We start from the raw sequence: 13,575 nt of genomic DNA on the forward strand, positions 1-13,575 counted from the left end.
TTGATCCATTTTAAGTTAATTTTTGTATATGGTGTGAGGTAGGAGTACATTTCTTTTTGCATGTAGATATACAGTTATCTTAGCACCATTTGTTGAAAAGAATATTCTTTCCTCCTTTAGCAGTCTTAGCACCCTTGGTGAAAATCAATTGACCTTTGATGCATGAGTATATTTCTGGACATTCAATTCTATTCCATCAATCTATATGTCTATTCTTATTACAGTATTACACTGTTTTGATTGCTGAAACTTTGTAGTATGCTTTGAAATTGAAAAAATATAAGTCCTACAACTTTATTCTTTTTTTGAGATTGTTTTGGCTTCTGAGAACCTTGAATTTTCATAAGAAGTTTAGGATCAGCTTGTCAATTTCTGCAAAGAATCCACCTGTTGTATTAATAGAGATTGTATTGCACCTATAGATCAGTTGAGGAGTATTACCATATTGACAATATTAAGTTCTATACTCTCTAACCATGTGATACTTTTCCATTTCTTTAGTTATTTTTTTAATTTCAAAGTATTATGAAGGTATTAATGTTTCTGGTTACATAGATTGCTTTTGTAATGCTTCAATCAGAGTTAAAAGTACGCCTATGACACAGATAGTGTTCACTGTACCTGTTAGGTAGGTTTTCATCCATCCTCTCCTTTCCCTTCAACCCTGTTTGATTTCAGTTAAGTTTTACTTCCCTCTATGCACATGTGCTCTTGTCAGTTAGTTCTAATTTAATAGTGAGTATATGTGGTGTTTGTTTTTCCATTCTTTAGATACTTCACTTAGGATAATGGTCTACAGTTCCATACAAATTGTTGCAAAAGGCATAAAGTCATCCTTCCTAGTGTCTAAGTAGTGTTTCATGGTATACACATACCACATTTTATTAATCTACTCATGTATTGATGGGTATTTGGGTTGATTCCACATCTTTACAATTGTGAATTTTGCTGCTATAAACATTAAAATGCAGGGTGTTGTTTTTTTTAATAAAATGACTTCTTTTCCTTTGGGTAAATACTTAGTAGTGGGATTGCTATATCTAATGGTAGGTCTACTTTTAGTTCTTTGAAGAATCTCCATATTGTTTTCCATAGAGGTTGTACTAATTTGCAGTCCCACCAACAGTGTATAAGCATTCCTTTTTCTCTGCATCCACACCAGCATCAAGGCTTGGGCATACAGGATCTGGCCTGTGATTGTGCTGCAGTTATTGTGCTGTACACTGGGGATGTTCCCCACCCAGAATCCTGGCCTTGGCTGAGACCATGGTCTTCTTGCCAGGGGAGGCGTGCTTGCGAGGGGAGGCGTGCTTCACAAGTGTGCTGGGCCTAGGACCCACATGGCACCCTCTTCTCAGTTCTGCCCACGTGGGCTCCCTCGCCTCCTGAGATTAGTTCACAAATTTCCCCTCCATGGCCCTAGGCAACATGATCAAGACTTAGGGGTATGTGATCTGGCCTGTGGTCCTGTCCCTAGGTCCCCTCAGATCAATCCCTGACCATGCCAAGGAGAAGAAGCGTGCTGGCCCTGAGTTGCCTATGAGGTGTTCAAGCAGGTTTGATGTCCCTCTGCTTCTGAGTGTGCCCTGCTTTGATAGAGCCGATGTGTAAACAGCACTAGGGAGGGGCAGTGAGCAAGAAGCTCACAGTCTGAGTACCCTCAGTCCACAGCAGGACCTTAAGAGGAAAGGATTGAGCCCCATTCTCTATGGAAGCTTCAGTGTGGTGGCTCAATTGTCTCTCTTGGCAGCTGCAGGTAGGGGAGGGGAAGGGGAGGAAACCAGTCTGGATTGAGGAAAACTAGAGCTCTGGTCATCTTTTTTCTTCCCTCCAGAAGCAGCCTGGAATGTCCAGGCTCTGCAGTCAAGCAGATCCCTGGGAACCACTAGACCCCTGTGGGACCCACTAGACCCCTGTGGCACCCAAAATCTGGGCCAGAGTTGGGAAATGTTTATGTGGGAATGAGCAATACAAAACCTGAGGAGTTGAATCCCCTGGAGGAGGACAAAGGTACACAGTGGGTAGAGAAGTAATGTGGTTGCTGCTGTCCTGGCTCAGGTCTGTGGTGATAGGAAGTGCCCCAGGGGGCTGGGAGCTTGGTGCTTTGTCCACAAGAAGCTCTCAGTTTGATGGTGAAATTAGCTTTTAGGCTCATGAGGGTAGCAAGTCTGTCCAACAGCTTGGCAACCTGTCAACTGTCAGAGATGCAAGGGAGGGAAAAACAAACCACTCTACCTACTCTTTTTACTGGACTCCAAGCTTCTCAGAGGTTGATCTCTGCCAATATTTTGCTCCTTCTTGATCTTCTCTGTAACTTCTTCCCATGGAGTCTCTCAGAGGTTCTGGTGCCCTTCCCTCAGTACTACACCTAATTGATGTTTGTTAGTTTTTCTCTTTCATCTAAAACTTTTCCTTCTGACTGAGATGCTCTGGCAGCTGGTGCCTCTCATTTATTTAGTTCTTGTTTAATTTCTTTCAGCAATATTTTGTAGTTGCAGAGTGTAAGTTTCATACTTCTATTGTTAAATTTATTTCTAAATTTTTATTCTTTTGATGCTATAGAATTATGTTCTTAATTTAATTTTTGATTATTCATTGCTAGTGTAAAAAATACAATTGATTTTTGCATATTTATCTTGCATCCTGCAACTTTACTTAATTCATTTATAGGTATTTAGTTCTAATAGGTATTTAGTTAATTCCTTAGGGTTTTTCATATACAAAATGATGTCATCTACAAAGAGAGATAGTTTTACTTTTTCCTTTCCCACCTGGTTTTTTTCTTTCTTTTTTTTTCTTCTTGCCTAGTTCCTCTGGCTGGAAACTTCAGTATAATGTTCAATAGAAATGATGAGAGTAGACATCTTTGTTTTATTCCATGATTGTAGGGGGAAAGTATTTAGTCTCTTTTTCTCCCTTTAGTATGATGTTAGTTGTGGACTTTTAGGAGATGCCTTTTATCAGGTTGAAGAAATTCCCTTCTATTCTTAGTTTTCTGAGAGTTTTCTTGTATCATGAAGGCATGTTGAATTTCTTCAAATGCATCTATTGAGATGATCATGTGGGTTTTTTTCATTCTGTTGATATATTATATTAATTGATTTTCAAATGTTAAACCAGCCTTGCATTCCTGGGGTAAATCCTACTTGGTCATGATATATAATCTTTTTAATATATTTCAGACTTTGTTTGCCAATATTTTATTGAGGAATCATACATTCTATATTCATAAGAGATTTAGGTATGTAGTTTTCTTTTTTTCTGATATCTTCACCTGGTTTTGGTATGTTAGCAAGTTTAGCCTCATATAATGAGTTGGAAAGTTATCCCTCTTATGTTTTTGGCTTAGTTTGTGAAGAACTGGTATTAATTCTTTAAATATTTGGTAGAGTTTACCAGTGAATCAATACAGCCCTGTAAATTTCTTTGTTGGTAGTTTTTTGATTACTAATTCAATCTCTTGTTATGGGTATATTTGGATTTTCTATTTCATCTTGAGTCAGTTTCAGTAGTTTACATCTTTTTAGGAATTTGTTCATTTTATCTAAGCTATCTAATTTTTAGCATACAGTTGTTCATAATATTCCTTTATAAACTTTTTTTGTTTCTATAAGGCTGTTAGAAATGTCCCTTCTTTCATTCTTGATTTTATAATGGAAATTTTAGTCTTCTCTCTCTCTCTCTCTCTTTTTGGTCAGTCTAGCTAGTTTATCAATCATTTTAGCTTTTCAAAGAATTGTTTGGTTTTATTTATTTTCTGTTTTTTAAATTCTCTATTTTATTAATTTTTGCTCCAATATATTTTATTTCCTTCTTTGCTGTTTTTTCTGGGGTTAGTTTGCCCTTCTTACCCAGTGTATTAAGGTGGAATGTTAAGTTACTACTGATTTGAGATCTATTTTTAAATGTAGGTATTTTTTAAGCTATAAATTTCCCGACTGCTTTAACTCCATCCCATAAGTTTTGATATTTTGTATCTTAATTTTTGTTTGTCTCAAAATATTTTCTAATTTCCTTTGTGATTTATTCTTTGACACATTGGTTACTTAGAAGTATGTTGTTTCATTTCCAGATATTTGTGGCTTTCCAAATTTCTTTCAGTTATTGACTTCTAATTTCATTCAAATGTAACCAGAGAATTCTGTGTGATTTCAATTTTTAAAAATGCATCAAGGTTTTTTTGGTGGCTTAACATATGGTCTATGCTTGAGGATGTTCCATGTGAATTTGAAAAGAATGTGTATTTTGCTGTTGTTGGTAGGGTATTCTATAGATGTCTGTTAGATATGATTAGTTAAAATGTTGTTCAATGGTTGATCTTCCTTGTTGTTCTATCTATTATTGAAAATGGGGTATTGAAATCTCCAGATATTATTGTTTAATTGTTCATTTTCCCTACAATTATCTTATTTTTAAAGTTTTGTTTTATTTTTAATTAACAAATAATAATTATATATATTTACAGAGTACAATGTGATGTTTTGATACATGTATACATTATGGAATGATAAAATCAGACTAATTAGCATATCCATCACCTCAAATATTTGTCATTTCTTTGTGGTGAGAACATTTTAAATCCTCTCTTTTAGCTATTTTGAAATATACAATACTTTATTATTAACTACTACTTGCTATGCTATAGAACACCAAAACTTATTCCTCCTATCTAACTGTAACTTTCTACCATTGATCAACATTTTCCCTTTTCTCCTCACCCTCCCAACCTCTGGTAACCACCAGTCTACTCTCTATTTCCATGAATTTGACTTTTTTTAATTCCATATATAAGTGAAATCATACAGTATTTGTCTTTCTGTGCCTTGCTTACATCACTTAACATAATGTCCTCTAGGTTTATCCATGCTGTCACAAATGACAGAATTTCCTGTTGTTCTTTTTTAAGACTGAATATTCCATTGTGTATATTGATTACATTTTAAAAATCCATTTATTCACTGGTGTACACTTAGGTTGTTCCCATATCTTGGCTGTTATGAATAATGCTGCAATGAACATGGGAGCACAGACATCTCTTCAGGATACTGATTTCAATAGCTTTGGGCATATACCAGTAGTGGGATTGCTGGATCATATGATAATTCTATTTTCAGTTTTTTGAGGAATCTTCAGAACTGTTTTCTAAAATGGCTGTACTAATCACAATAGCATCCACATTCTTGTCAACACTTGTTATCTTTCATTTTTTTGATAATAGCCAATCTAACAGGTATGAGATGACATCTCATTGTGATGTTAATTTGCATTTCTCTGATGATTAGAGATGCTGATCATACTTTTATATATGATGTCCTCCTTTGAGAAATTTCTATTCAAGTCATTTTATCATTTTTTAGTAAGGTTATTTGCTTTCTTGTTATTGAGTAGTTTGTTTTTCTTGCATATTTTGGATAGTAGCCCCTTCTCTGATGTATGATTTGCAAATATTTTTTCCCCGATCTGTGAGGTATCTCTTCATTCCATTAATTGTTTTCTTTGTTGTTATTTTCTCTATTTTTGATTCATGTAATTCAAGGCTATATTGCTTGGTCCATACACATTTAGGATTATTACGCCTTCCTGACAGATTGATCCTTTCATCATTATATAACATTCCGCTTTGACACTAGCAAAATTCTTTGCTCTAAAGTTTACGTTATCAGATATTAAAAAGCCACTGCTCCTTATTTTTGATTAATGTTTTCATGGTATTAAATTTTTATTATTTTACTTTCAACCTACCTATGTCTTGAATTTGAACTGAGTTTTTTGTAAACAGCCTATAGTTGGATCATATAATTTTTTAATTAACTCTGTCAACCTCTACCTTTTAATTAGTGCATTTGCACCATTTAAATTTGAGGCAATTATTGATATATTAGAGCTTAAATTTGCTTTTTACTTTTTTCTGTTTGTTTACTGTTTCTCATTTTTGTTTCTCTTTTCCTGCTTTTCTTGGCTTACTTGAACATTTTCTAGTATTACATCTTGATTTATTTATATTGTTTTTGGTATATTGCTCTGTATAGTTTTTCTTAGGGCTTGCACTGGGGGTAGATATATATATATCACTATATAACTATGTATGTATTAATAGCACTGTATAACTACATATGTAGCACTAGATAGATATAACTACTTCTCACTCATGCATTCTCTCCCTCTTTCCACACACACACATACACACACAACTTATCACATCTACTGCTATCAATGTTTTATCACCTTGAGTAAAGTGTGGATACTTCCTTTTAGCTCTCTTTACCCACTCTCACTTTAAAATATAATTATCTTGAACATCAGTGTTATTATTTTGCTTCAATCATTGCATACAATTTTGTGTCTGCTCATTCACTTGTTCTTTCTCCTTTTAAATGTTCCAAATTGCTTCTTTTATCATTTCTTTTCTGTTTGAAGAAGTTTCTTTGCCCTTTCTTTAAGGGTAAGTCTGCTAATGACAAATTCCTTTGGTTTTCCTTTGTCTGAAAATATCTTTATTTACCCTTCATTCCTAAAGGATAGTTTTGTCGGATATAGATGCTGTGATTCACAATTCTTTTCCTTCATCCCCTGAAAACTGTTGTGCCTTTACACAATTTTTTTTTGCCCACCATGGTTTTAGAAATCTTCTATCATTTGATTTGGTGTTGCTCTATAGATTATATGTCATTTTTTTCTGGTTACTTTCAAAGTTTTTCCCTTTGGGTTTCCACTCATTTATAATTTGTGATGATTTACACATGTATGACATGGCAAACTGATGTTTACTTCTTGGCCAAGAAGTTAGTTTTCAAATAAAACAAAAAAGGAATTAAAAAAATTTTTTTTTATTACAGCATATAAGATAGGAACACTCATACACTGCTGGCGGAACTGCAAACTAGTACAACCTGTGTGGAAAGCAATATGGAGATATCTCAAAGAGCTATAAGTAGAACTACCATTTGATCCAGCAATCCCATTACTGGGCATCTATCAAAATTTTTTCTTTGTCTTTAGTTTAAAAGTTTAATTTTGATGTGTATTAGCCTCAATTTTTGTTGTTGTTGCTTTTGCTTATACTACTTATGGTTTACTGGGATTCTTGAATCTGTGGGTTTGTCTTTTGCTAAATTTGGTTAATTTTCATTCATTATTTCTTCAGATATTCTTTCAGCTCCTCTCTTTTTATCATCTACTTCTGGGGCTCTGATGACATACAAGTTGGATATATTGTTATTGTCCCACAGGTCCTTGAAGCTTTTAAAAATGTTTTTCTGCCTATTTTCTCTCCTATTGTTAAGATTCAGTAAATTTTATTGATCTGTCTGCAGTCTCACTGATTCTATCCTCTGTCATTTCCACACCACTATTAAGCCTATATGGCAAGTTATTTCTTTTATTATAATTTTCAGTTCTTAACTTCAAGTTCTTTTTATAACTTGTTTCTTTGCTGAGATTTTTAATTATTTTTCACTTGTTTCAATATAATTTGTAATTGCTTTTTGAATCATTTGTGTGATGATTGCTTTAAAAGTCTTGTCAGATAATTTAAACATCTGATTTATTTCAGTGTTGGCATTAATTAAATGTATTTATAAAATTCAAGTTGTGATTTTTCTGGTTCCTAATGTGCAGTGATTTTCAACTGTAGCCTGGACATTTTGACTATTACATTAGGAGACTCTGGGTTTCATTTAACTTTTTAATTTTAGCAAGCAGTCACCTTGTTTAGGTTTAGCCTGTAGCTCCTGGCCTACTTTTGGGGCTGTGGTTCCAATGACAATATAATTTCAGAGCCTTTCTAGCACTATTTTTATCCACTTGGTTTATCTCATCCCACTGCGGCTCCCACTGATCCTTGCTAGTGTTGTTTGAGGGGACTGAAGATATTTGCTCAGGCCAGGCTGCTTGGAGCCTACAAGTAGGGAAAGAGAATCTCTCTGCTTCAGAGATGAATGACATTTCCTGGTGCTTGTTATATCAGGTTCTTTCTGTCTGTGGAGGATGGAGAGTGCCTCTCTAGTTGGGTGCTTGTTGTGGTGGGGTTCCTCTGTGTGTCTCTGAGTGGGGACAGTGAGAATCTTAGGCCAATGGAGACAAATAGGATTCCCAGGCTGGGTCCACCTTATGGCAGGATGTATGGGATGGAGAGCACTTCCAAAGGCCACACACTTATTGTGTCATGACCCCACTTGCCAATCTCCCTTGCTTTCCTCCCCTAACACATATATTATCTTTGAATGACAGAGAGGAGTCTCAAGTTCAGTAGAGAATGAGAATGCTTATCCAGCTGGCACTTGTGTTATGATTCCCTTTGCCAGTGCCTAGTAGCTGTGTGGGGTATCTCTGGGTGGGTGAGATGAGTCTCAAGCAGGGTTAGAAGGGAGAGTGCTTACTGTCACTTCTTGTCACAATTTCAGGATGATCACTTATTTTCAGTGTGACTTCTGATTGATTTCCCTTGCTAGTTCTACTAGGCACATATAATGTTTGCAGGTCATCTCTTCCATCTGGGGGAGGAATGAGCTTACTCAAGCTTTCCTTTCTCTTAATAGGTTGGGTGTTGGTAAATGCTATCTCTGGGTGTCCTTCTTGGCCGCCTTCTGTTGGTTGGTGGTTCATAAGATACCCTGCTACAGAGGTGTTTCTCCAGTCCTGTAGTCCCTCTTCCAGCTTTCAGAGTGTTTCTTTAATTGTTTCTTGAGTTAATTTCAGGATTTATAGTTACACTTAGAAGGGAGAAATGGAGATAAGTCTATAATATCTTGTCCAGATCAGAATCTTATCCATATATATATATATAATCTCTATTTTAGTGTTCCTAGTAATCTTACAAGTCTCTTTACTATCACTTTTGACTTTATCACTGCTTTTGAACTTTACAGGTATTAGAGTTAATAATATTTGTAAAATACCTAGAGCCAAGTACAAGGTCAGCAAATATGTATTTGTCTAACAAATACTGTGAGAACAAACACTAAAATGTTGGCATGTAAGGACTAAAAACACAGTAATCATACTTTTGCTGTAGAATGGGTCTTTGTTCCTATGTAAGCTTGTAAGTAAAGAAGACTTACGTATTTGTAATCATAATGGTCTTTTATTGAGTTCTTACTGTACCCAATTCTAAGGTCTTTAGTATATTAGCAATTCTAAGGTCTTTAGTATATCAACTCACTGACTCTTGATGATAACCATATATGAAAGTGGATTGAATATTGTCCTTTCAAAATGATAGTCCAAGTCCTAACCCCCAGTACTAGTGAACATGACCTTATTTGGAAAAATGGTCTTTGCAGATATAATTAAGTAAAGGATTTCAAGATGATTAGTGAGGGCCCTAAATCCAATGACTGGTATTCTTATAAGAGGAAGGATTAAAATTTGAGACATAGAGAAAAAAGCCATGTAAAGGGGGAGGCAGAGATGGGAGGTTTGCAGTCACACACCAAGAAAAGTCAAAGGTTATAATTAGCTACCAGAAGCTAAGATAGAAGCATGGAATGTATTCTCCCTCGAGGCTTTAGAAGATACCAATCCTGCCAACATCTTGCTCTTGCATTTCCAGCCTCCAGAACTGTGAGAGAATAACTTTTTATAGTTTTAAGCCACTAAGTTTGTAGTAATTTCTTATAGTAGCACTAGGAAACTAATACAGGTAGTATTATATATCTCCATTTTACAGATGAGGAAACAGGGTCATAAATGTTAAATGACTTGGATATGTTCACAGAGCTAGTAAGAAGCAGAGCTGTGAATTAAACCCAAGACTATTTACTGCGAAACTTTTATTTTTCAACCTTAACGTTCTAAAATTTCATTGGTAATAGGTTAAAAATAGCACCATGACCTCCATACTTCTCACTCCTCTAACCCTTTCTTCAGGGACCTCTCCCTACTCCAAGACTTCCATTCCTCTTATTGACTCTGATTTCTTCCATCTCAAGGTGAGTTTGAGCTGGTTCTAGGAAAGAGAACAGTGCTTAACAAACAGGCAAAGCTCCTGATAGGAAGTCTTCAGGCCATGCATGAGCAGTAGATCACAGATAAAGATGGTTTTAGGCAGAACAGGGCCTGTCAGTTCATGACATCCATGGTGATGCCTTGTTTTCACCACACTGAAAGCCAACCTCATTGTTTTGAGGACCAGGCTACAGCACAAGATGTTTGCCTCATGAAACTCAGTCTGTGGACACCAGAAGTAAGGGCTGTCATCCAACTCGCCCCCGCCAAGAAACCTTGTATCAGGTGCTGAAGAGAAAAGCAGCAGTTGTTACTTCTCTGTGAATCATCTAAAAGTGTTTCTTTGTTAATAGGATGTGACTAAACATTATGCATAGTTGGCTGGATATTAAAATTATAGATGAAAACATTTGTTAAATATGTGTGCATGTAAAAATAAACTAATGTGTGAGAACAGAGTGCCCAAGCAGCAGCCAGCACACTCTGGGTCTGTATGTCCTGATACCATGTCTACCACCAAATTCGGTGTCACTGTGTAAGTCATTTAAATAGGAATATTGACCAGTGGAACAGATCTGCGAATCCTGATGTAAAACCATCCTCATATAGCCCATCTAATCTTTGACAAAGCAGACAAAAACGTACGCTGGGGAAAAGAATCCCTTTTCAATAAATGGTGCTGGGAAAACTGGATAGCCACTTGTAGAAGGCTAAAGCTGGACCCACACCTCTCACCTCTCACAAAAATCAACTCACGCTGGATAACAGACTTAAACCTAAGGTATGAAACTATTAGAATTCTAGAGGAAAACGTTGGAAACACTCTCCTAGACATCGGCCTAGGCAAAGAGTTTATGAAGAAGTCCCCAAAGGCAATCACAGCAGCAACAAAAATAAATAAATGGGACATGATCAAACTACAAAGCTTCTGCACAGCCAAAGAAATAGTCATGAAAATAAACAGACAACCTATAGAATGGGAGAAAAGTTTTGCATCCTATGCATCCGATAAGGGACTGATAACTAGAATATACTTAGAACTCACGAAAATCAGGAAGAAAAAATCAAATAACCCCATTAAAAAGTGGGCAAAGGACTTGAACAGAAACTTTTCTAAAGAAGACAGAAGAATGGCCAACAAACATATGAAAAAATGCTCAACATCTCTAATCATCAGGGAAATGCAAATCAAAACCACAATGAGATATCACTTAACCCCAGTGAGAATGGTCTTTATCAAAAAATCTCCAAACAATAAATGCTGGCGTGGTTTTGGAGAGAGAGAAACACTCCTACACTGCTGGTGGGACTGCAAACTAGTTCAACCTCTGTGGAAAGCAATATGGAGATACCTTAAAGCGATACAAGTGAATCTACCATTTGATCCAGCAATCCCATTGCTGGGCATCTACCCAAATGATCCAATGACACTCTACAAAAAAGACACCTGCACTCGAATGTTTATAGCAGCACAATTCACAATTGCAAGGCTGTGGAAACAGCCCAAGTGCCCATCAATCCAAGAATGGATTAATAAAATGTGGTATATGTATACCATGGAGTACTATTCAGTTCTAAGAAACAATGGTGATATAGCACATCTTATATTTTCCTGGTTAGAGCTGGAACCCATACTACTAAGTGAAGTATCCCAAGAATGGATAAACAAGCACCAGATATATTCTCCAGCAAACTGGTATTAACTGAGTAGCACCTAAGTGGACACATAGGTACTACAGTAATAGGGTATTGGGCAGGTGGGAGGGGGGAGGGGGTGGGTATATACATACATAATGAGTGAGATGTGCACCATCTGGGGGATGGTCATGATGGAGAGTCAGACTTTTGGGGGGAGGGGGGGAAATGGGCATTTATTGAAACCTTAAAATCTGTACCCCCATAATATGCCGAAAGAAAAAAAAAAGAAAAAAAAAAAGAAAGTGGCCCTGTGTATGAATAAGAGAACAAAAGAACAAAAGATTACAATAATTAGTCATAAGATATTTTGACAGGTCATTGTTTCAGTGAAAGCACACTGTAAGTCTTACAGCATGGACAAGTCATCCATTTAATTAGTATCACTGTTTCCTATTCTTGCTAATACTCTGTCAAGCACTGAAGATAGAGCAGTGAACAAGACACAAGTTCTGCCTTCTTAGAGTTTATTGTGGGGACATATAGGTAAACAGGCAACTTGAATTCCCACAATTGGCATGAATGCACTTTGGTTGCACACAGGTTGCCTGATGCAGCTAGGGTATTCACCTGAAAGATGAAGTTAGAGAGGAGAAAGTAATGGAGGGGAAAATAAAGATGCAAGTGGTGGTAGTAAAGTGGAAACCATTCCAGGCAGAAGCAGAAGCAAAGGGCAGCTGAGAAAGTCTTGTGTGCTAAAGCAACTGCTAGTAAGTTCAGTTTGGCTAGAACCTATAGTTGCAGCAGGAGTAGTAGGTATATACGAGATCGAAGAAGTAATCAGGGGTCATATTCTGAGGTTCTTGTAAGACTAGATCCTTTGTATTCCTAAGGAAATATGGAGCCTATATAGGTATGCCATTGATCTGTTTAGTCTTTACCCTACTCATTTGAGGAGTGCTGGCATGGCTGGCTTCATAGGCATGTGACCAGTACAGTTACACAAAGCCCCATGCTTACAAGGGCTCTGTGCTTGGGGTTTAATGCTACATGGTTAACATCTCCAAATTCATAATTATTTGATTTTTGAATTTGTGTTTTATAAACAATATCTTAAGAGACATTGAGGCATGTGCAAGGAGTTTGGAGCCTCAGCTCAGGGAAGATCTCACCTCCTGCCACCTCCCTAGGGCAGGTTATCAGCTGTGCGCTAGCCTTGCCTCTGATACCCCATGCCCCATCTCATCTCACCTCCAAAAGCTGATGGCCTTTGACCTTGAAAACGGTCTGGGTGCTAGTGTGGGGAGGGCAGGGTTGTGTGCCTACACTCTGTGGCTGGGTGAGCATTGCAGTCATTGTCCCTGCCCAAAGCTGGTAGTACCATGGCTATGTGTCAATAGAGGTAGGTAGCTATGTGTTAATAAAAGCAAGCTCCTTGCCCACCCCTGATCTAGGCACTGAGTGACACAGAGGTTTAAAGATCTTTAGGGGCCACCCATCTTCCATGTGTTGGAGCAGCAGATCATGGGAAGAACAATGGCTGGACTTCCCCAGGCCCTGCCTCCCTGTTGGGGTATTGGTTCAGCAGCTGGCACGAGAGAGAAATTGTTGACTATCAGGCTCCAGCAAGTACACTTCATGTAACAGGGCAGAGGCCTTGGATGCCTGGGAGAATCTGCACTTGTCCCATGAGTGTCCTGTGCTGGGAGCACTCTCTTAGCTGACTCCGTGCCTGAGGGAAACTCTCTTTCTTTTTCCAACTTCCTGAATCTGGCTTGTGTCTATCCCTTCTGACCAACTTAAGGCACTTTCCAGGGATGAGCCACAAAATATAAATTGTGAAGTTTTGGCGGTTCTGCATATGAGTTAAATACTCTAATATTTGCATTTCAAAATGACATTGCACAATATAAAGAGGAAACTAAAATTTATGCCAATAACTTAGAAGTTTTGACTTTTCTTTGATCATAATGATATTAAATCATAAGTTAAAAA

This window comes from Microcebus murinus, chromosome X (genome assembly GCF_040939455.1).
Source record: "Microcebus murinus isolate Inina chromosome X, M.murinus_Inina_mat1.0, whole genome shotgun sequence".
Taxonomy (NCBI): Eukaryota; Metazoa; Chordata; class Mammalia; order Primates; family Cheirogaleidae; genus Microcebus; species Microcebus murinus.